At 36.8% G+C, this 24,620-nt stretch overlaps 2 long non-coding RNA genes across 5 annotated transcripts in view; one reads left to right on the forward strand and one right to left on the reverse strand.

Moving 5' to 3' along the window:
- LOC127811576 (uncharacterized) overlaps positions 1-8,266 on the reverse strand; it is a 30,157-nt gene extending 21,891 nt beyond the window's left edge. The window contains exons 1-3 of one of the 4 annotated variants that reach the window (XR_008025733.1): positions 8,124-8,266; positions 7,959-8,032; positions 6,536-6,777 (exon numbers count right to left, since the gene is read on the reverse strand). This is a non-coding gene — a long non-coding RNA (uncharacterized LOC127811576). Of the gene's footprint in view, positions 1-6,535; positions 6,793-7,958; positions 8,033-8,123 lie in introns of all 4 variants that reach the window. The other 3 variants (XR_008025734.1, XR_008025732.1, XR_008025735.1) reach the window with 3 other exon arrangements.
- Positions 8,267-16,260: 7,994 nt separating this feature from the next.
- Positions 16,261-17,523, forward strand: LOC127812323 (uncharacterized). Its single transcript, XR_008025850.1, has 2 exons — positions 16,261-16,341; positions 17,089-17,523. It is a non-coding gene; the product is annotated as an uncharacterized LOC127812323 (long non-coding RNA).
- The last annotated feature ends 7,097 nt before the right edge of the window (positions 17,524-24,620 follow it).

Genomic DNA, 24,620 nt, shown 5'->3' on the forward strand with positions numbered 1-24,620 from the left:
TTGGCTTGGCGCCAACGTCAAGTTGCAACTAGGCTTAGTATATAAACACTAACCCAGCTAACGAGAGGTATCGAGAATTATATAGAATTTCCAATCAACTCCAGATCTCTCTCTCAATTTATCTTGCTCTCAAACCTTCTTTCTCTCTCGCTCCCTCATGTTATTCTTATCTCTCAATTCTTCTCTCATTTCTCATCCAAATTTTATTCTGATTCTCATCAAATGAAGAGAATTGGCCCGTCAGGTTCAAGATCCTGACAAAAGTTTCTATAAGAACTTTGTCATAGGCTTTCTCTAAATCTATAAATATCTTATGCAAATTTGTTTCTTTATCTCCAAGCCTTTCCATTAGATGTCTCAAATTATGTGTTTCTTTCTCTTGTTTTAGCCAATTTATATTTATATTTATATATATATATATATCTTTTTCTCCATCTTTTTTGTTTAGACAATGGTATAGATTTTCATTAACTTTTGACGTAGCTCAGCAAACTACCTTTTTCACTTACATTTTTGCTAAAATATACACCTCTTCAAATTTTCTTTGTTGCAACATGTATGTAAAGTCTTCTAGTAAGCTCTTCTAGTTTTTTTTTTTTCGTACACCCCTTCATCTAACCCCCAAGACTCTTTGATTTGAAGTTTTCCCTTTTGACTCTCCTGAAACCATTTTTTCCATATTTTGAAAAAGAATAGCCATCTCAATTCACATTTTGATTTTTTACTAACCAATCTTTTCTACCACAATTTCTCCTTCCAGTAGGTTGGTTACCTTTAAAACCCATCATTTTATTTTTGGACTTCATTTGGTATCATCTTACATCCTCCATCTTTTGATTTTAGTTAAGGATCATAAGCCTATGTTCAGTGGTTAGTGTAGAAAGTGGGCTGATAGATGTAGAATAAACAAGAATAAGCCACTAACTTACTTGATTATGCATGGTATTACACTCCCCATTAATCAGGATGAGAATTACACTTTAGGAAAGCTACAAATAATGGAAAGATATACTATACACTGTACAAGAAAACAAAAGATACAACACAGGATTAGGAAATCTCTAAAACTGAATAGCTTTCTAAATATGGAGGATACGATCATAGTTGATTTTAGAAAGATGACTTAGCATTCATCCCATTCCATAATTCTGTGGATTATTCAACACTCCCCCTCAAGTTGGTGAATAAATATCCATCATTTCCAGGTTGCTTGTAAGTTCTTCAAAATCTTTTGATAGGCAATCATTTTGTTAGTAAATCAGCTAGCTGATTTTCTGAAGAGACAAAAGGTATACAAATCACCTTATCTTCTATCTTTTCCTTGAGAAAGTGATGATTAATCTCAACATGTTTAGTGCCGTCATGTTGCACTGGATTATGTGAAATGTTGATTGCTGATTGATTATCACAAAATAATTGCATGGGACCATTGATAGAAACCTTTAGATCATCCAATACAATCTTCAACCAAAGTAATTCACAAAAGCCAAGTGCCATTGCCTGAGCCTCTACCTTAACATTAGACCTGGCTACTACACCCTGTTTTTTACTCCTCCAAGACATCAAATTTCCTCTCAAAAACACACGGTAACCTGTAGTGGACCTTCTATCCATAAGGGAGCCTCCATAATCAGCATCAGTGTAGCCTAGGACCTCTAGTTCCTTCCCTGATTTGAATAATAGACCCTTTCCCAGAGTTGCTTTAAGATAACACAGAATTCTTCTAACAGCTAGCACGTGTTCTTCAGTAGGATGATGCCTGAATTGACTCACCAGGCTGATGACAGCAAATGCTATGTCAGGCCGAGTGTGAAATAGGTAGATTAATCTACCTACTAACTTTTGGTATCTCCCCCAATCAACCAATGGACTGTCACTGTGACCTAATTTCAGGTTAGGTTCCAAAGGTGTGCTAGTTGCTCTGCCACCAAGCATCTCGGTCTCTTCTAACAAATCCATGGTATATTTTCTTTGGGAAAGAAATATACCTTCCTTAGAATAGGCAACCTCTATCCCAAGAAGTACCTAAGTCTGCCAAGGTCCTTGATGTCAAACACACACGTCAAATGCTCCTTTAGTAACTTTTGTTCACCACAATCATTTCTAGTGATAATTATATCATCTACATACACAAGTAAGGCTGCTAGAGTATCTTTCTTAGAGTGCTTAATGAATAGAGTGTGATCCCCCTGCTTTGCCAATATCCCATTTCTTTCATAGCCCTTGAGAACTGGTTAAACTAGGCTCTTGGAGATTACTTTAGCACATAAAGGGCTTTCTTTAATCTGCATTCACTCCATTAGTAAATCCTAGCATGGGTTCCATAAAAACCTCTTCCTCTAGGTCACCAAGCATGAAGGCATTTTTTACATCTAGCTGCATCAATTCCCAACCATAACAGCTAGCCAAAGAGTAGAATCCTCACTATAGTCATCTTAGCCACGGGTGCAAAAGTTTCCAAATAATTTATACTGTAAGTTTGAGTGTAGCCTTTGGCTACCAATCGGGCTTTGTACATTTCCAATGTTCCATCAGCATTATATTTCACATTAAACACCCATCTATACCCTACTGGTTGAACCCCCTTTAGTTTAGGCACAATTTCCCAAGTTTGATTCTTCTCCAAGGCCCTCATCTCCTCATGCATAGTTTGTACCCAATTCTAATCTTGTAATGCCTCTTCTACAATCTTAGGAATAGCTATGGAATCAAGAGGGGTCAGAAAATTCTTGTGATTTGGGGACAACCAGTGATAGGAAATGAATTGGGTAATAGGGTGTTGTCTGCAGCTCCTAACCCTTTTTCTAATAGCAATAGGAAGATCCAAATCATAATGTATAGGATTAGAACAATTAATGGGTTGAGAACCATCAAAAGGCTGAGTGAGTCCCAAACCTGACTAAGGGATAGATGATGGACCTTGCTTAGCACATGGATTGGGTTGTTCCTTCCTTTTGTATACATATGGTGAGCCCTTGAACCTGATAGGAGATATTTTGGGCTTAACAGAGGGTGGAGAATCAAGAGATGTTTGTTGGTCTCCTATTTCTGTTGTCTTTGAATTAGGAGTAGGTAAAGTTGAGAGATTAGGAGGAGAATGTGGCCGATATGACTGAGACACTTCCATGATAGGTGAATTATGATAATCAGTAGCTATAATCTCCCCCATAGGACTAGAAGTAGAAGACTGGAAAAAAGATTGATCCTCCACAAAGGCTACATCCTTAGACACAAGAATTTTTTGAGTAGGAGGGTGATAGCACTTATACCCTTTTTGGGTATTAGAATACCCCAAAAAGACACACCTAAGGGCTTGGGGGTCAAACTTATCCATATGATGTTTAGAGACATGAACAAAAAGCTACACACTCGAATAATTTAAGAGGAAGGGAGGTATGAAGATCAATCTCTAAGAAGTAGGAAGAAAGGCACTGAAATGGGGTAAGCTGATTAAGAACTCTTGAGGGAACCCTATTAATCAAATAGGTTGCAATCAGTGCTGCCTCACCCCAGAAAGATTTAGGGACTATTAATGCAAGAGAGCCCTAGCAACATTTAGGAAATGCCTCAGCTTCCTCTCAACAACTCCATTTTGCTAAGGGGTTTCAACACAAGAGAATTCATGAATAATTCCCTTTTGTTGGAAAAATTGATTGAGGTGATGATTAAAATAGTCTCAGGCATTATCAGTTCTGAATTTTTTGATAGAGACCACAAATTGATTGAGGATCATCCTATAAAACAAGGGTAGGATGGTGCTAACGGCTGCTTTGTCTTTGAGTAAATATACCCATGTCATCCTAGTGCAGTCATTAATAAATGATATTAACCATTTAGCCCCAAAACAATTGGGAACTCTAGAGGGCCCCTATACATCAGAATGTACTAAGGAGAAAGGAAACAAAGAAAGTTTATTGTTAACAGCATAAGGTATTCGATGGTGTTTAGATAACTCACACACATCACAGTGAAAAGAATTGACATCAACACCTTTAAATAGATTTCAGAACATGGTCTTAATAAAGTAAAAGGTGGGTGCCTCAATCTAAAATGTTGAAGCCATACATCAGAGTGAGTAGAGGTTAGCAAAGAGGAGTGAGTAAGGTTGGAATGGTTCCCAGCAGGTAGCTCTTTTCTTCTTTATAGGTAGTACAACCCATTCAATGCCTTAGCAACACCAATCATCTTCCCTGTTGTTAGATCCTAAAACACACAGCCATGAGGTGAGAAATTCACACAACAATTAAGGCTTTGGGTAAGCTTGTCAATAGAAAGCATATTGGTGGAAAGGCTAGGTACATACAGGACATGTTAGGCAGGTAGGGATGGGTTCAAGCGTACATTTCCTTGCCCAACTATTGGAATAGCTTGGCCATTAGCAATAGTGATTTTTTCGGAGCCAGTTATTGGTTCATAGGTTTCAAAAAATTCCAGATTAGGTGACGTGGTCAGTTGCTCCAGAATCTAAAATCCATAGTTCATCCCTAGCTGCATATGAGGCAAGTGAAAGCTCAGAATTAAGGTACATACCTGCTTGAGTTAAGGAAAATTCACCTTGGAGAGTTTTAAAGAAAGATTTCAGCTTCCCAATCTCTTTTGCATTCAATTCTCCTAGGTTTGAGGAGGTTGTTGAGTTAGTCTTTTCAGTTGTCTCCTCTATTTCTTCAGTGGAGAGATAGGCTTTTCCCTGATTCTTTGGCTACAAGTTCTTGAAACCTCCCAGTTTGCTTAGAACTGCCTCTTTACCATGCAATTTGAAGCATGTGTCTCTTGTGTGTGTAGTCTTTTTGCAGTACGAGCACCAAAGCCCTTCCTTTGCCTGCTTTGATGAGAACTACATGTCCCCTGCACCTTATTAGTTACCATAGCCGATCCCTCCATGCCATGATCAGAAAACATGGCTACCCTTCTATGTTCTTCACTTCTCACTATAAAAAAGACCTTATTTAGTGATGGCATTTTTTCCTTGCTAAGCCCTTGAGCCCTTACTTGATCAAACTCAAGGTTGAGACCTACCAAAAATTATACTATCCTATCTCTTTCCAACATAGAGGTTAAGATAATGACATCCTCACTCCACACCATTTTTATATCCTGATAGTGATCTAATTCTAGCCAAAAACCATTCATCCAGTCGTAATATTCAGTTACAGTTAGAGCCCCTTGCTTTGTACTATTGATTTTAGTCTTAATCTCATACACAACCAATGCATCTTGCACTTTAGAATAGTTCCTCTTCATTGTTTCCCAGCGGCATATAAAAACATATAGTTTTTACTTACATCTGGAAGCATGGCAGTCCACAACCAGGACATCAACATTGAATCCTCCACATTCCAGGCAACAAAGCTTGGATCTGTCGCCTTAGGGGCTGGTTCGGTGAGGTGGGCTATCTTTCCTCAGCCCTTCAAAAAAGTCCTCACCAATTGGGACCACTGAAGATAGTTTCCACCATCCAATCTGTAGGAGTGGTGCATTCCCGGTAGCTCGTTGATTGGAGCTCCACCGAAAATCAATTCAATAGGCATTGCTTCCCTTGTTAACATAGGAGAAGCGGTTTTGGAAATCTCCGACATTATAGGGAGATATGTCACCAATAAACAAGACAAGAACAAACAAAGGAGGGATTGTGGCAATGAAGGCTCACAAGAGGACAAATTGAGGCAATGAAGGCACACTAATTAATCAGAGGTCTTGGCTCTGACACCATGTAGAAAGTAGGCTGATGGATGTAAAATAAACAAGAATAAGCCACTAACTTTCTTGATTATAAACGGTATTACACTCCCTATTAATAGGGATGAGAATTAAACTCTAGGAAAGCTACAAAAAATGGAAAGATACACTATACACTGTACAAGAAAACAAAAGATACAACACATAATTATGAAATCTCTAAAACTGAACAGCTTTCTAAATATGGAAGATATGATCAGAGCTGATTTTAGAAAGCTGACTTAGCGTTCATCCCATTCTGTAATTCTGTGGATTATTCAATAGTTGGGCATTCTCCCAATAAAACTTTACAGTTCTTATAACATAAATAGTCCTCTTGTCTCATAAGAAATTAGTCTATTTGGATAATTGACAAGCCATTTTTATATGTCACCCAAGTGTTCATCTTGCTTCTCGAACCTAGTATTAGCTATGATGGGCTCATATGTCATTGAAAAATCTAGAACAACTTTATGCTCATTATTACTTTCTCTAAATCCACAAGCTACATTCATATCTCTATACCCATTCACTTGTCTACCCATATGGCCATTTAACTCACCTTATCAAACCAAAACAAAATGTTGCCACACTCATAACTAGCATGTTAGCTAATAAGATTGTTTCCCATAGACTACTTGCTAAACAAAAGAAATATTAATGTGTCAAATGTCCTCTATTTCTATTATTCAAATGCATATCAAAATAGCCAGTATATAAAATCAAAATTCATATACATTTAATATAACATGTGTAGACAATAGAAACTTGAAATTTATAACCCTAAGTGCACACACATAAAAGAAGCAAATTTGGGTACCTCAACAGACAGAAGTTGCAATATTTTGTTGAGAACCCGCAAGCGATGAGTTGCATATGAGCTGTTGGCAGGAAGTTGATTCATTCTCTTGATTTCTTCATGTATAGCTGCATTCTTTTCTTCACATCCCATTTTCTTACATCTATCTTTATCCTGAGGGCTAGTGATACTCTTTCTATGCTTATTATCAGCAACTCTGTCATTAAATTTGTGAAAGGTATCCATTTCCACAGTGCACCACTCTGCGAAATATTTGACTATGTTAAACATTGGATTGTTAGTATCAAGCCAGGAGTCAATGGCAACCTATCACCATCATTATTACTGTAAATAGAGATTTGATTTCTAATATTCTATGCATACTTTGGCTATATGGTGGTAATTATGTGCTTAGATTAAGAAGCCCAATTTGTTGAGCACTTGAGCTCAGATTAAGGAGTCCAATTTGATGTTATTACTCCTATTTCACACAACAAGAAAGAACTCAATAGGAGATCTAAAATTTTCCAGCAAACCCACAATTTTGACATAAGAAGTTTTGAAATTGCATAACAGGAACAAAACATAATTAAAAAAATAAATATGTTAATAAATAAATATGAAAGACAACTTCTACTAGATAAGACCAAAATCCTTAACAGGGATTCCATCATGAATTGTTATTCTGTATGATGAGATTTTATCCCCCAGAATTAATTTATGCTTATACCAGTTTAAGCCCCTCCTTAAGAGTGGAAATAAATTTAACAGAAATAATTTAAATATTTCATGAATTATAATACGAGCAAGTTAGGATTAAACAAACACATAGATTTAATACTTCCTAGGTAATGCACGAGATACAACAACAACAAACAACAATCCCCAGCCTTAATCCCACTAGTGGAGATACTGATGTAAATAGGTAGCTGGAAGAACAACTGGAAGAGTCGGAAAAGAATTTTTATCTTTTCCAAGCGTGATGAAGCTAATGGGTTTCCAAAATGATGAAAAATTAGTTTTAACTGAGCAATCAAATTATACTGAATTCAGGTAAACAAGTCTCTCTATTTAAGATAAAGAGTTTGGACTTATTTCCTACATGATTTTAAGAAAACTCGATTATGCATTAACTTCAATGGCAAGAGGCGCAAGCAACTGAGATGAATATATAAAATCAGACAGACTCTGCGGATCAATTTGGTCACTTAAGATAAGAAATTAACCACAAGCCTTCAGCAGCAGATATATTAACGTTCATTTTAAGCATTCAACTCAAACAACTTCTCGATCAATCCGTGCTTACCATCATTACAAACAAAACGAAAAAGTAAAAACAGTGTGCTTCTATTGGGAAGATACGAAGTGCCTGTATGTTTGATTAGCGAGGACATGGAAAGAAATTTAAAATCATTCAAACAATAAGAAAGAAAGATGACTCAACTTTTGAACGAAATGACACGATACAGGCGCAATTAAGGGCCGCTCCTGTTCCCTCCGGTCCGAAACAAAGGAAAACTGATATTTAACAGATCAAATTCAAGTGTTTTTCTTTCCCGATGTTTCTGGGCGACCGATCAGATAGTGCAGAAGACAGAAAAGATGATACCTTGCGGTTTTACTTGAAACCCTAACAATCCTCAGCACAGCATTCCGACGCCGCAGAGCAGAGAGAAGCTGTTAGAAGTTCCGAGAACATTTTCAGGACACCCGAAATCTACCCGTTTCGACCCTTTTAACGTGGGGGAGCCGTTTTACTGGCGCCGTTTATAAATAAATACCCTAATTTTTATCTCGTACTTTGTCCATGTTCGAATAAAAAATTCAAATCCCAGTTTCACACTCAACCTTTGATTTTGTGTGTGTTTGTTATATTAATAATTAATAATTGTATTATTATATTAATAACCCCAAACAAGGTGAAGAGGGCAAACTCAAGGGCATCGCCCAAATGGTCTGATAGCACCCGCTAGATGGATTTTTGTTTTGCAGACTGTATGCACATCATGTCTGAACACATCACGTATAGATTCAACACATTCAGACCTATCATACACACCTTTCATATCCAACCTTGTCGTACTTAAGCTTGTCATATATGGACTTGTCATACACAGTTGCATAATATCTCAACTTGCCACATTCAAATGTGTGACATTCAAACTTCTTATGCATGCCCATGAATACTGAATGATATGAAATCAAGGCAAACCATTGTTTAAAGGAAGAAAGTTTTTCCTCCTCAAGTAATCTTAGAAAGACAACCACTGATACTCTTGCATTTTCATCCGATTGGAGATAACACGAGATATCATGTTTTCACCCCCATTTTGAGGTTCAACCCACAAAGGCTCATTTCAAGTAGACATGGTCAAAATTGAACCGGACCGGCGGTTCGAACCGGAACCGGACCGGCAGTTCGAACTGGAACCGGACTGGCCGGAACCGGACCCGGAACTGGCCGAACCCGAACCCGAACCGGTACCAGACTGAACCGGCGAAATTCGGTCCGGTTCCGGTTCAAGGTTCCAGGGAACCGGAACCGCCGGTTCCGCGGAACCGGAACCGGAACCGGCGGTTCCGGTTCCGCGGTTCCGGTTCCGCGGAACCGGACCGTTGTCCTTGGGCCCCCCCGAACTGGAACCGGAACCGGCGGTTCCGGTTCCGCGGAACCGGACCGTTGTCCTTGGCCCCCCCGCCCCCCCTCCCCCCCCCGATGCTCCCCCCATGCCCCCCCTCCCCCCGTGCTCCCCCCGTGCCCCCCCCCCCAACGGTCCAAAATTGGACCGTTGGCTGCCACCCCGAGCCAATTTTATTAAAAAATTTTTAAAATTTTATAATTCCTATCTATATATACCCCTCCCTCCCCCACTCATTTTTCACACACACACTCTCTCTCTCTCTCTCTCTCTCTCTCAAGTCTCAAGCTATTATTCTCTCAATTTTGTCTCTCATTTAATATTTCAATTTCAATTTCTTCAATCTTCTCATTTTGTTATTTATCAATTTATTCAATTATATTGTTAATTATTTATTACTTGTTATTATATTATTTTATCATTATTATATTTTTTTATTATCATACTTTTTTCAAAAAAATGGCAAGTGAAGGTAGAAATTTTGAAAATGTTGAAAATGTTGAGTTTGAAACTCAAAATTTTCAAACACAAGAGAGTGAAACTCAACAAAAGAGAGGTGGAAAAATTTCTACTTCTGATATTTTTAATATTCATTTCAAGAAAACACCAAAAGGAGATGGTAAATTTGATGTATCTTGTAATTATTGTAATCAGGTATACAAATTCAAGCAATGAGGTGGATATGGTACTTTCGCCCGACATTTGCAAACAAAGCACCCGCTCAAGGTTGGATTGAGCCGCGATCAAACACAAATATCTGGGTTTGCTACCTCTTCAAACTCTCCTCAATTATTTCATTATAATGAAGCTAATTGTAGGTCTGGTTTAGCTGAAATGGTAGCAATTGATCACTTATCTTTTAGTTTTGGTGAAAAATTAGGTTTTACTCGATTTTGTCAAAACTTTGTTAATCCTAGTTTTAAATCAATTCCTAGAAATACTTTGAAAAGGAATTTGTTAAAATTGTTTAAAAACTCAAAAATTGAATTGATAACATATTTTCAAAACAATAATATTAATGTTTCTATTTGTAGTGATATTTGGAGTGATCATTGGCAAACTCATTCATATATGGGTATTACTTGTCATTGGGTTGATGAAAATTATATTTTACAAAAAAGAATTCTTGCGTATCGATGTTTTGATGAAAGTCATAATGCTGAAAATATTTGTAGATTAATTCAACAAATTTTACAAGAATATAGATTAGTTAATAGAATTTTTTCAATTTCTTTTGATAATGCATCGGCTAATACTGCTTCTATTAATGAATTGAAAAGAATTTGCCAACCAAATTTTGGTGGAAGATTTTTTCATGTTAGATGTGCATGCCATGTTTTAAATTTATGTGTTCAAGATGGTATTAAGTCACTTAATTCTTATTTAGATCCAATTAGAAATGTTATTTCTTATATTTGGGTACACCCTCGAACTGCAAAAGCATGGGCACATTTTTGCACCTCCAATGGTCAAACCCCAAAACGTTTTTCAAAAGATGTCCCTACTCGTTGGAACTCAACTTTTAAATTACTTAATCAATCTTTTGAATATAAAGATTTATTGTGTTCTTTTGCAGCAAATTATATTCCACAATATCCTATTTTTCCAACTATGTGGAATGTTTGTAGTTCAATTTTGAATATTTTACGAATTTTTAATGATGCTACTCATACACTTAGTAGTGTTTATAAACCAACTTCACATCAATTTTTAATAGAAGCAATGAATGTGGCCGGTGTATTAATGGAAGAAATTTATGTTGAAGAAATTTGTCATGCTGTTTTAGAAATGAGAGAAAAATGGTTACGTTATTATCAATTTATTCCTGAAATTTTTCTTGTTACTATGGTATTTGATCCTAGGTGTAAATTTGATGGTTTAATTGAGTGTTTGTCTAACTATTATTCGTTGTTAGGATTAGAAAATAATGAAGAAATTGATGTGAATATTATAATTTCTAAGGTTAGAACTTTATGCAATCAATTATATGAAGCATATGTTATTGCTCCTAGTAGTGAAGAATCATTTTCATCCATGGCTTCGCATTCCTCTTCCTCCCAACCAATGAAATGGGGTCATAAATTTTTAGATCAAAGGAGGAAAAAACCTAGATCGAGCTCACATTCGGAGCTCGAAACTTATCTAACCACAGTTTTTGAGTTTGGTGATGATACAGGTTTAAATTTTAAAATTTTGGAGTGGTGGAAAAGGCACAAGGAGACATTTCCAACTCTTGCAATTATTGCAAGTCAACTTCTTGCAGTTCCAGCTTCAACTGTAGCCGTTGAACAAACATTCAGTAGTGGAGGCAACATTTTGGACGAAAGAAGATCAAGATTGGCTCCAGAATCATTGGAAGCTCAAGTTTGCCTCGATGATTGGGAAAGAGCTAACATGCGACGTCAAGAAGAACTTATCCATTCATCATCATCTGACGAATGGGTTAATGATGGTTCAACAACGGCGACTTCCGACTCCAATGAAGATGCGTAGGATCCAAGTCCATATTTTATTTTTTTTCACATTTGTAAAAATTAATTACTTGTATTACATTTTTGTTGTAATTATTTTTTAATGAAATTAAGTCTAATTCTATTTTTTATTTTTTATTTTTCACATTTGTAAAAATTAATTACTTGTATTACATACTTGTTTAGTTGTTTTAATTATTTTTAATGAAATTATTACTTATATTTCTTCAATTTTTAGTAGTGTTTTTTTATTAAAAATATGGTTGAGAATATTTATATTTACAATTACATTTAACAATTAAAAATCGAAACCAAACCGAACCGAACAACGGAACAAGGACCAAAATTGAATACAACAATATTTAAAAAAAATTAAAACAAATTCGGTTTGAACCGGAACCGGAACCGTTGACCGAACCGGCTCAAACCGTTGACCGAACCGGTCCAAACCGTTGACCGAACCGGCACGAACCGGAACCGGAACCGAACCGTCCCAAACCGCCCTTGGGCGGTTCGGTTCAGGTTCAAAGATTTCTTGAACCGGAACCGGCGGTTCATGAACCGGAACCGGCGGTTCATGAACCGTGGCCATGTCTAATTTCAAGCATATCCCAATTAGTCACGACAATCTTGTTTTGCAAGAAGGCTCTATTATTTTGTTTTAAAGTAATTTTAATGATAAAAAATAAAATTGGTTTAGAATTTAAAAATAGAAGAGACACGATTTTTATTCTAAGATCTTAATAAGTCGTACAAAATTCTCATTAAAAAATATTCTTGGAAAATATCTCTGTGTGTCTTAAAAAATTTTTGTAAAAGTGTGTTAAGTTTTGTTAAAATCCAATCTTTAAAATAACACAAGGTAGTAAAAAACGTTGACTCTTTCTTTGAAACAATTGACTTTTTCATACCTTTGTTGTTTAAAATTTTAATTTATCAAAATCAGTCAACCTTTGATTTTATCTGTCCAAAGTTTGCTTTTGTAAGTCGACTTCTTTTTGAAAGAGTCGCAAGTTTTTGTAAACCTATTTTGAAATTTAAATATTTCGAAAGAAATAGTCGACTGATTCTATGAATCTGTCAACAGTTTTTGTTCTAACAACATTAAAACAACTAATTTTTTAGGCATTTAATGTAGGGCAACAATTATTAAATTCAATTTTTATGTTTGGCCCACCAGAAAGCTATAAATAAAGCATAAAAGAGATTGTGGGAGAGTTAATGCAGAAGTACAAGTGCTCAAAGTGGCCATTCATATTACAATCTCTCTAAGCTTTCAATCTTTTCATTCAAAGACAAAGTGTGTTTCTTATAACATTTGCTTTAGCCTTTGATTTTAATATATGTGCTTCATTATAACTAAGAAAGCTATCTCTTAGATCACTATTGATTGTAAAATTTACTATTATATTGATAAAAGGATTTGTATCTACCTAGCTTATTGTTAAAGGGCCTAAATGAGTTCAAGTAGAAGGTGATAACGGATTTGAAAATCTTTAGTAAGGAATTAAGGTAGTGGACTAGATGCTCCTCAATTCACTCAAGTATAGTTTCAATCCCATTGAGACGAGTTTGTTGAGCTATAAAAAGGCTATCCATCCTGGCATATAGGGAATGAATGGAAAAGATGATGTCTGACAAAGAAGCCTTCCCCTGAATTAGTGAAGTAGGTAGAGGTAATGGACTCGGATCCGTAGGGAAGTCTTTACCATAAAAGGGAAGCTATGCTGGATGCAACTTCAGTTAGAAGAACGTCCCTTAATGCTAGATCATCTCTTTGTTGATGATGTTTGCACATTCTCCACTAAACATTAACTTTGATACATCCCATATAGCTTAATGTGCCCTTGTTAATTATGTCACTTGAGCGTAAGACAATGAACGGTTCTCTAATGATATGCTCAATGATGTTAGTAAGAAGAAAAGAAATGAACATCTCATAAGGGAGGGAAAAGGTACGTTTGGGATCATATGAGGTAATATGATTAATGATAGTGTATGTAAGGTCAATTGGAATGTGATTTTCCAAACACCAAAGAATTTCAAAATCTTGGTATGTTATATGATCAAAGGATCCACTTTTCAGTACTATGCAGTGAGCAATTATTTTATGAAGCAACCGAGTAAGAACATCAAATTTGTTGGCTCTAGGGAATTTGGAGGAGTGATAGCGGTTGTGGGTAAGAGTATGAATGGCATGTGTGGGATTAAAGTTTGGAATCTTTTCGGACCATGATGAGTGTTTAGGTAGTCTAATTTCAATTGGACTTGATGAAGGAGGAATGGCACAAGCATGCTTGATGTTAATCTCATTTATGCAAATATATACTCTTTGAACTCGAGACTCTAAGTAATGAACTTCTCTAGTTAGAGGTTGTCGAATAACTATTAAATTGGCGTAAAAAGTTCTTACCGAATGAGGGTAGATCTTAGTGTTGGTAGAAAGAAGCCCTTCCCAACAATAAAGGTAGCTACAAAAAGCAATACCCTCAATCTCAGAATCATCAAAGTCTATCTGCCTTCCAAGAAGAACTACTCGTGACTCTAGAGACCAAAAACAATCCATTGCCTTAAGTGAGATGAAGTCGCCTACATTGGTGTCTTGCATTCGTTTGGATTGATTGTCCTCAGGAAGAAAAGGTTTGTCATGCTCACTCTCTCAATCATCTTGATGTGATTCCTTCCCAGTTTCCTCATTTGATACAATGACAAGCTCGGTAGATTCATTACATGGATAGCGTCTTTCTTGCCTCTAAATGCAGTTGTTTCAACGAGAAGGACCAGGTGACATTAAGGTCCCAACTACTAGCAGTTAACGGCGACAAATGAGAAGATAATGGTCTAGAGATGTTCCCACCCCTTATTTTTGGAGGCATGGTCAACTATTAATGGGCTAGAGATGGAGGTGGGCGACAAGAATGAAGTAGGCATAGTGGGTATGTCATATATTTTTTAAGGTAAGAGAAGAGAAATAGAGGGTTAGGGTTTGGTCAAATAAAGGATGCATATATCAGTGTGCTTGATGGATTTGGGTATGGATCTCAAACTGGAGAAGAAAAAAAGGGTAACTAGAAGAAATAGGGAAAAGTGGTCAACTATTTGGTGGTGAAATAGTTGACCAAAAAGGTCTAGTGGCCTTTTCGGCTGCATTGGTTTAAGTAGTTTGGCCGACTAAATCCTTTGGATTGGTTGACCAAAAAGGGATAGAGAGTCTTATAAAAAATAATTCAAGAGGCGGTGGACTATATTTCATGATGGGTCAACCAATTCGAAGGAATTAGTCGACCATTTTCACGCAAAAACTTGCTTAGCCAGTTAATATATCCATTTGGTCGATAAGAATTGAGAGATGTAGTTGACCAAAAATGAATAGAGGTTGAGACAAGGATTTAGGATTCACAGTAATCGACCAAAATGACACAAATAGTCAACTATGATTCTGAGAATATATTTTAGTCTAGAGTTGGTCGACTAAAACAATGAGATTTGGTTGAATAAAATCTCACAAAAAATAGAAATGCACTATGATCCTTAAGGTAGTCGACCAAAATAATAACTTTTGGTCGACTATTTTCATCCAGTGGCCAAAATGGAGAAGTATAAATAAGAGATAATCGACTAGATACATGAGATTGGTCGAGTAAATACAAATAGGAAGCTTAAAAATGATTTCAACACTTGTGAATTTGGTAAAATTTATTTCTTTAATTACATAGGACTTAACATACCTATTTATCTCTTGATTTTACAGGAATTGATCCTCATTTAAGGGATTTGTATAAGGGGCTTTGTAAATATATCAAGCAATTGATTCATTATGTTCAAGTATTCTAGAATGAAGAATAGGATTATTTGTTAATTGAATTGCACTAGTGTTGTCACATCTAATAGGGATATAATCATAGAACATACCACAATCCTCCATTTGATGCTTAATCCATAAAATTTGAGTATAGCAACTTCCATTTGCTATATACCTAGTCTCAACGATAGAAAGAGCCACTGAGGTTTGTTTCTTGCTAGACCATGAAACAAGAGATTGTCCCAAGAAGTTGACAAGCGCCACAATTCTTTTGGATTTGCCTTGAATCTAGTACATAAATAAACATCATCCAACTTTCATCTTTTTCAAAGTTTTTAAGCTAAATTTGAGAGAATAATGGATCCTTTGATCATATGAGTAATGCTCAGACAAGTTAAAATCAGTCTTAATGCTCAAGCAAGTTTTTTCTTCATCTTGAAATCATCCTTAATGTGGTAAATAAATTATTTTATTTATTGAGTTAAATTTTTTGAAAAAAAAAGAAAAGAAGAAAAAAAATAAGAAGAAGACTAGACTGGGCTGGCCAATGGGCCAACCCAACTTCATTGTGCTGTGTAAATTAGGCTGCCCAAATGGCCAGCCTAGTTAGTATATATATACTAAAAAGATGATAAATTAATAATAATAATAATAATAATTATACTACTAATAATAAATTAATAATAATCATAAGAAAACAAAAAGAAAGAAAGAAAGAAGAAAAGAAGAAGCAGCTGGATCGGGTTTTACCCGATCAATTGGCCCAAATCCGACCCAGCAAGTCGGGCTATAAAAAGGAGGAGACTGGTCTACTCTCTTTCTTTCTCCTGTTTCCTTCGTTCTTCACTCTTTAGTTCTAGTCATCTCCATCCAATTGTGCGCGGCAGCCTTGCCGTCTTGAATCTTGCCTCTCAGGTACTCATTTCTCTCCTCTCTTACTTCGAAGCCCAATGTGCTTGAGGCCTTGTCAGTAGCCATAGAACCCATCAGAACCGAAGGGTTCCGATTCGAACTTGTCGCACCCATAACTTTTATGGGTTCGATTCGGGTTCGAATCGAGCCCAGAAAGATTTTGGGTGCGACGCTGGGTTCGAATAGTTGAACCCCAGCAATTTATGGGGTTCGACGATTCGAACCCAGAAGAGTTCGAGGTTCGGCTACTCTGTGTGTGTGTGTGTGAGAGAGAGAGAGAGAGATTACATGCTCCCACTCCTTCTGGGTTCAGCTTCTCTGTCTCTCTCTCTCTCTGTGTATGTATATATATGAGATTATTTCTTGGATTAATCAATTTTTGAACTGATTGTTATTTCTTTATGTTCATAGTATTGGTCTCTTCTGCTTCAATTTTTAAGCCTGATGTTGAGCAAAAAGGGTGTCTTCTGTCCTCACAAATAGGTTCGAGGTTTTTCAAATAAATCTATTTTTGTATGGTGGATTAATTTTGGTTTGTGGATTTCAATTTAGCAATGTTTAAGCAGATCATTTGTTGTTTCCAATCTTGTTTAATCAATCATTCACTTTTCTTATCCTATGTTGGTGATATGCTCCAGTTGTAATAGTTGGTGATATGCTCTTGTTCTGAGGTCTTATTAAGGGAAACTATTAAATAATAGTTATTTTTATTAACAATTTTGCTACTTATACCCACACCCTTGCTGACAGGTTCACACACACAATTTATCGTGATATTTTGACCATTTTGCTTCATTTGGAAGAAAGAGAAGGCGCCAAACAACACACACAGCCCGCGATTTCTACTTTCTTCCTCCTTGCCGGTTTAGCCACAACACGTCGCCACCGCCCACGATTTCTACTTTCTTCCTCCAGCTACTGAAACTTTCTTCCTCTTCGTCGGTTTAGCCACAACCCACCACCACCTACTATTGAGAAACCAGATCTGCAGTCGGGAAAACGGGTTGAGACAAGATCCAAAACTCAAAAAAGGTGGAAGAAATCTCGTGCCACCGACGACAATGTTGGACCTATGTAAGCTTTCTTCCTTTATTTCCTTCATTTTAAAATAACGTTTATGTACTCATACGTGGTCAAATTAGAATACAAGAATAATTAGAAAAAAAGATAGCTTTGATTACTTTAGCTAAGTTCCTGTTTCATGTAGCATGCCCCTTGAAATATTTTGCTGAGTTTGTTGTTGGGGCGTGTAAGGTATTAATTCTATTACATGTGTTATATAGGAAAAAGATAAAGAAAGAAAGAACAAAGTTAGGAGAGGCAGATCAAATGTGTGAGAAGATATGAGAAATAAAAAGAAAAAGTAGATGAACAAGAAAACAACATAGGTGATAGAGATACCAAAGGAGGAGGAAAGCCTTAGCTACTCCATTTCACCATTTACGGGTCCGTTTGGCTAAGCGGTTTGACCGCTTTTAAGCTATTAATATAGCTTTTCCGCTGTCAAGCTTCTTTTATTAAATGTTTGGCAAACTCAAATAGCTTAAATGCTCAACAGCTTAAACGCTCTTTGAATAGCGTTTTCAAAAGTTCCTCCCCCTCAGCTTTTGCAAATCACTGTGGGAGAAAACGCTACGTTGACCATGGAAATTACCCATTTATCCTCAACCAAAACATCTATTTCCAACCAATATCCTTCATCTTCAACCTCTGCAACCAATTTCCCACTGCCACTGTCGCCCGTCGCCATCCGCCTCGCCATCACCCCCACCGTCGCCTCCAGCTCCTCCGTCGTCGTCGTCGTCGCCAAGCTCGGTCGCCGCAAGCCGGCTTCTTCACCGCCATCGCAAGCCCAGTTCGGCCGCCTCAGTCCCGCTACCGCCATCGCCGCCTCTGCTTCCAGATCTGCCACCGCATGCCGCCCAACGCCGTCGCGTCTCTACCACCTACTTCACCTCCTCTCGCGGCCGTCTTCTACGCCGTCGCCGTCCCCTCCTACGCCGTCGCCCATCTCTTTCTCTGTTGCAGACCTCCTTCTTCCTGTGTACATATATATATATATAACATGTAATACTATATATATATTATAGTTCGTATATAACATATATTATATATAGCAATAATTTTATACATAACATATAATATATATTAATTTTAATAAAATATATTTTTGAAGAATCTAATATAATATATATTTAGATTTTTATGAATTAAATCCAAATTTATACATAAAATTTAAAAATTATATATTTTTAATTATGTTTTATAATTTATTAACTGTAAGTATTTTAGCTATACATCAATTTAATTTTTTTAAAAAAATTATATTTTTTAAATTTTATCTACATTATTTAATATCATGTCTATTTTAGTCTTTTTGTCAAATTCTAATAGCTTATCAGCTTTTACAAACCAAACACATAATTTTACACTAATAGCTTAAAAGCATATTTATCCAAACACATTATTGGCTTAAACGCTACTTAATTTAAACGTTATTATACAACTTAAACACTACCCAGCTTTTCAGCTATCAAACAAACGCCTAGCCAAACTAAGCCTACATCAATTCTCTGTAAGTACATTCTTTAGCGACAAGGGCCCAACCCGCGTCGTGGGGCACACGCTGCCCTAGGCGGCCGCGGGGCATGCCCGCATCGTGCGCCTCTCGCCACGGCCTTAGGCAGTGGCCCCTCTTGCAGGTGGCTGCCCAGCATCCATCTCTCACCCCCATGGCCACCGTTGCCCACAGCGATGGCGACGCCGATCGCTGCATCTGGCGCCGCCCAACGGTGCGACCGCCCAGCGGTGCAGCGGCCATTAGCGTCGCCAACGGCAGCGGCGGATCGAATCCGCCGCTTCCCTTCCCCTGTTTCCTTGTTTTTATTTGCTGCAAATATATATATATATATATCATATATACATACATATATTATTTTTACATTCCCAGCAAAGAACTATATACAGTATATATATTTAAAATAACAAACCTTTTGTTTTGTTCTTCCAGCAGAATGTATTTACGTATATCACATATATACAAAATTATTTTTGATTCAAAACACAAAAGGATGTCCGACATACAAATAAATTAAAATTATAAGTTTGAAAAACGATGGCTCTGATACCACTATTAGAAAACATGATCTGATCATACGCAGCGAAAAAATAAAATCTGATTTTATTGGTATTACGTTTTTCAAATCTTATGGTTTGAATCGAATACACAAAACGAAAAATTATCTTGAAACAAAATCTAATTTCGTAGCCAACAACCCGCCTGATATCTCTCAAGCGTGAGATGCCGAGTCGGTCCACTCGAAACTGTTAAGACTTCAATAAACTTGAGAGAAAAAGGGACACGAAAATTTTCTCTAAAATTTCCATTATGATTCAACTGATTGATTATTTGGATTATGGGTTTAATGTTATATTTATAGACAAGAAACTCTAAAACTTTAAGTGCTATTGGACTGGACTTTAGGTGCTAGCAAAAAGCCCAATCCAACTTAATAATTAAATAAATAATCATATTACTTATTTAATTATTCTTATTTCTTTAATAAATAATTACACATATAATTTAGTAATTCCATAATTACTAAATTTGCCATTTTTTCTTTTAAAACGATTTCTATTGGGTGGGAATTTCTGGGTTCACAATTAAATTGGCAATAAATTATTAATTCTTGTAAATCATGAGTGACATCTAGCAATATGTTATGATTACCCAATTTAATGTGAAGCGGGAATGTAAACCTTACACTACGGTGCCCTGCAATATAGTCCCTTTATCATACTATATCTCGACGAGATATGAGATCACGGTCAGCAGGTCAAATCATTCGATCTCGTCATATGACCAAATCCAATAATCACACTTGACTAATATGACACAACCTCTACGGAATCTAAATTCCGTCATCATATTACCTCGGTCAAGGATTTATCGTCAAATGACCACTGGATAACATATGATATCCTCCTCGTATATCTCTAGGTGATAGATTCCATGTCTGATGTACATATATCTCGTGTCTCACTGAACTAGGCACATAGATACGTACGATTATCCCTGATTAGGACAACCATATAATATCGTTGACATCCTGATCCACCAACACACAGATATCCATGTCATCTCAAGTCTAAGGACTAATGCAAATACGTAGTTAATATTGAATCATTGACCCGTGAAATAAAACCCATGTGATTCAATATTAACAGTCCCGTTCAGTGAACTAGTTCCTTCAGCGAGCACCCACTCGTCTTATTTTTGTATCTCATACAGAGTGGTACGAGACCCATCGATCTTATCTTTCGGTATCTTATATCGAACAAGGAGGAAGACAATGTGTCGGCCTTTGCGAGTTGCTAATTATCCGAATTAGGAATTCTATGGCCAAGAACATATTTATAGTATAACGTATTGTGGATTATCCGTCTTGATTATTCTTAACAATTAAGAATGGTATCCACTTCTTATTATACTAAAGGATATTTGTATGTTCAATTCAAACCATACTGCAATTTAAATTAAACATTTAACTTGTCATTAAATAGTGTTTAAAGAATTACAAGATCAGGAACCTGAGTAACTGGGTGGCTCAGGAACCTGAGTTGTCTCTCTTCGTCCCCTGGCTCGATCTTAAAGTGGGGGTGATGCTCAGCAAATAGCCTTAGTCACTGGTTCAGCTGTGGCTGGGAGTTATTGTGGCTGGTAGTCGACACTTCTTCCACATTTATATAACTAACTGCTCATAGTCAACAAGAGGCTTCCGAGCCAAAGAGTAGGTAAAGGGCTTGGGCTTAAGCCCTACCATGATGGCGTGTAGGGAGATGGCAGGGTTGAGGTCCCTAATTTGAATGGCCTCCTGGTTAAACTAATTCATGAAAGCTAGAAACGGCTCGTTCTGTCCTTGCTTCAAGTTGATTAGGTTAGCTGAGGTTTTATGATGAGCTGGGCTGCTGGAGAAGTGGGTGAGGAAGCGAGTGGCGAGCTAAAAAAAGTAGTGAATAGAGCCTAGCTTAAGGATAGAGAACCATAGCAGGGCGAACTTCTTCAAAGTGCTAGGAAAAGCACGGCACATGGTTGGGTTTGTTCCTTCACTTTATAGCATCAAGGAGTTGAACATCATTAGATACTCCTGAGGGTCAATGGTTTCATCATACAGCTCCAATGTTGCAAGAAGACAGAATCCCTCTAGTAAGGGTACGGACATGATGAACTTCGAGAATAGGTGACTCGGAATGTACAAGGATGTTGATGGTGGAGGAGCAGGGGTGTGGGTGGCCTGGAGTTGTTGATGATGGCTGACCTTTGTGTCATCTTCAACTCGCTCATTGCATTGGTCAAGCTGCTGATTGTGGGTTAACTTGGTAACTTGGTCTTGGAGCTTCCAAATGGTTCGAATGAGGGTCTTCATAGTTGTCGGATTCTCTAGTCGATGGTTGTTGGTGGTGTTTGGGTTTTCCTGGTTAGGAGCCATGTTGTTGTGTCTTCTGGTTCTAGCCATGGGTGGCTTGTAGAGAAGATTGTAGGGATTCAACGTGTGGGGTAGGCAAGTTTTATCAGGCCCCATGGCAGGCGCCAAATGTTTCTTCCAGCCTAACGAGGTTGGTAGGACTAGTTGCAATGGCGGCGAAATGTCACGATTTGGAGATCTTCGTGATGGGGGTGGTGGCACCTACAAGCACTCTGACGCTCAAGTTAGAGAGGATTTAGGATGTCAAAGTGTTGGTAAGGCTTGGAAATGACATACATTAGCATGTCATCAGGCTGGTTTATATAGAGATGAAGGTATCTTGCGTGTCGCCGGTTGTCGTGGGAGGATAGAGGGTCAAGATGCACGGTAGTGATAGGGATTATCTTCGAGGATCTCAGATTTAATGAAGATTACGAGCTGATGAGGATCAGCGTGTGAGTTGTTCGGGGTTGATAGAATCTGTTACTGATGTAAGGATCTTAGATTAGATGGAAAGGTTATCCGAACTTCTTGGGCTACGATCTAGTCTAAGGGTTGGGCTAGGTGCCAAGCTGTGGGTCCATGGCCCAATAGATCAATACGGTCTGATAATATTAGATTTTCATTATGACAGCTTAAGATGCGTACAATTTTGACATTAATGGATTTAAATGAAGGTGGAGTCATTAAGGTGGATTTATATTGGTGAATGTGGAGTCATTAAGGTCAATAAAGATATGTTGAGGCTAATCTTGTTGCTTATACTTTGAGTGTGGTTGAAGATCCACTACAGTAAGCATTATGTGGATTTGGTTGGTATGTCCTGTGGTGTGGATTTGGTTAGTATTCATCAGAGAGATTAATTTTTCATGATTTTGTTAGAAGAAAGAATTATGAATAATTCCATATTTGAATTTTGTGTCAAGGTGGAACTTGTTATAATTGTGACTCGGAATTTAAATTTAATTGTTATTGAGACTTCAAATTTGACTATGATTGGGACTACATCTACAATTGAAGATTTATCTTTTTTGAAACTTATCAAGATTTATCTTCTTTGTGACTTATCTTTTGATTAAAATATGGATTTGTTTAAATCCTTTTATATATATATATATATCTATAGATAAGTGGTAGATCTATAAATAAGTACTTAATACCCTAGAATTAGTGCAGGTATATCACTATTATTGTACCAATATCATCATAGTGATATTTTTTTCTTTCTACCCGTAGTTTTTCCAAATTTGAGTGTTCGTCTGTGTGGTTAATGGTTTGATAGTAGTTTGTTTTCGATCCAAAAATCATAACACCTTCCTTGAAGGTCTCTTGGAAAACCAAGAAACAATCCACAGTATCCCATTTTTCCATTGAAGTAGAGTATCGGAGCATGGAAACTACTGTCTACGAATTGTCTATAAACTATTATGGATCTTCTATCTCCTCAAGGATTTTCAAATCACACCTCAACTTCCTATTTCTCTACATTGCGATATTCAAGTTGCCATTCACAATGCAGCTAATCCAGTTTTCCACAAACACATAGAGTATATTGATATTGACTGTCACATTGTTTGTGACCATCTCAAGAAAGGATTTATTCAACCTATACACATCTCCTCTAGGTCCTAGTTTGTGGATTTTTTCATGAAGCCTTTGGGTTCCCTACAACATCACACTCTTCTCTGCAAGTTAGGGCTACTTGCTTCCCAACCTCCAACTTTAGGGGGATGGGGGGATGTAGAGAATCAACATAGGGCATACTGATAAAGTGGCTTGATAGAGTATTGCTACCTCTTGCATCCATACTGAAGACGATGCAACTATTGTTGTCACTCTTGTTGTCATTCTTCATTCTTTATCATCGCCAGACAGATTAGTGTTTCTTTCCTTGTTTGTTGTATTTTTGTTATAACCAACTTAGATAATTCTATACATTCATGTATTACTTCTTTAATATAAGATTGAGAGAAAATTATTTCTCAATTCTGTTTTCTCTCTGTCCTTGCAAATTACTCGAATTTAGTAGCAGTTTTCTAGATTTTTCAATTATCTAATGTTTACTTTGTCAATGCGACAAGGTGGGATCCATGGAATTAAAGTTTTGAATTGGGAGTCTCCTTTTTAGTGCACTAAATTTAAATTTTGACTTTGACTATTCTCTATTAAGATAGCATTCGTTAAAAAGAGAGTAAGATAAGATTTGAATGTTTTTTGCATCAAAATATGGAATGATCAAGATAAGTTTGGAAAGTATTCTGAGATTTTTATCATACTATTTGTTAAATTTTTTAGAATGCATTAAGAGACCTATGGCTCATTTTTTCTTTTATCTATAAGATTTAAAGTAAATTTATCTGAAGAGATGAAAGATAAATTTATCAGAATAATCTCATATAAGAAGTTACGTGACTTTTTTTCAATGAGTTATCAAAAAAATTTAACAAATATATTAAAAAAACACTTATATCTAAAATACTTTCTCTATTTCATTTTCTTTCAACCCATATCTGAATTAATAAACAGTCACTAAATTGGATTTGAGCTTTACGTTAAACTAAACACTGAAGTTGACTTTCATCAATTAAAGAACTATCGCCGTGAGTGTGTGTGTGTGAATCCCTTATGGGTAGAGCTGTCAGCGTAAATTAAAGAGAATGAATTTGCATGTGAAAGTGGGAACGTGATCTGTATGAAGAATCCCATATATGATATGGGGTAGGAGTAGGGCTGGGCCCCCCTGCATACTATACTAGAGCCTTATAGATCCATCTCTGAATGTGGTCCTCATTTATGCCCCAATCATTTTTATATAAA

Source organism: Diospyros lotus, chromosome 10 (assembly GCF_014633365.1).
Source record: "Diospyros lotus cultivar Yz01 chromosome 10, ASM1463336v1, whole genome shotgun sequence".
In the NCBI taxonomy this organism is placed as follows: Eukaryota; Viridiplantae; Streptophyta; class Magnoliopsida; order Ericales; family Ebenaceae; genus Diospyros; species Diospyros lotus.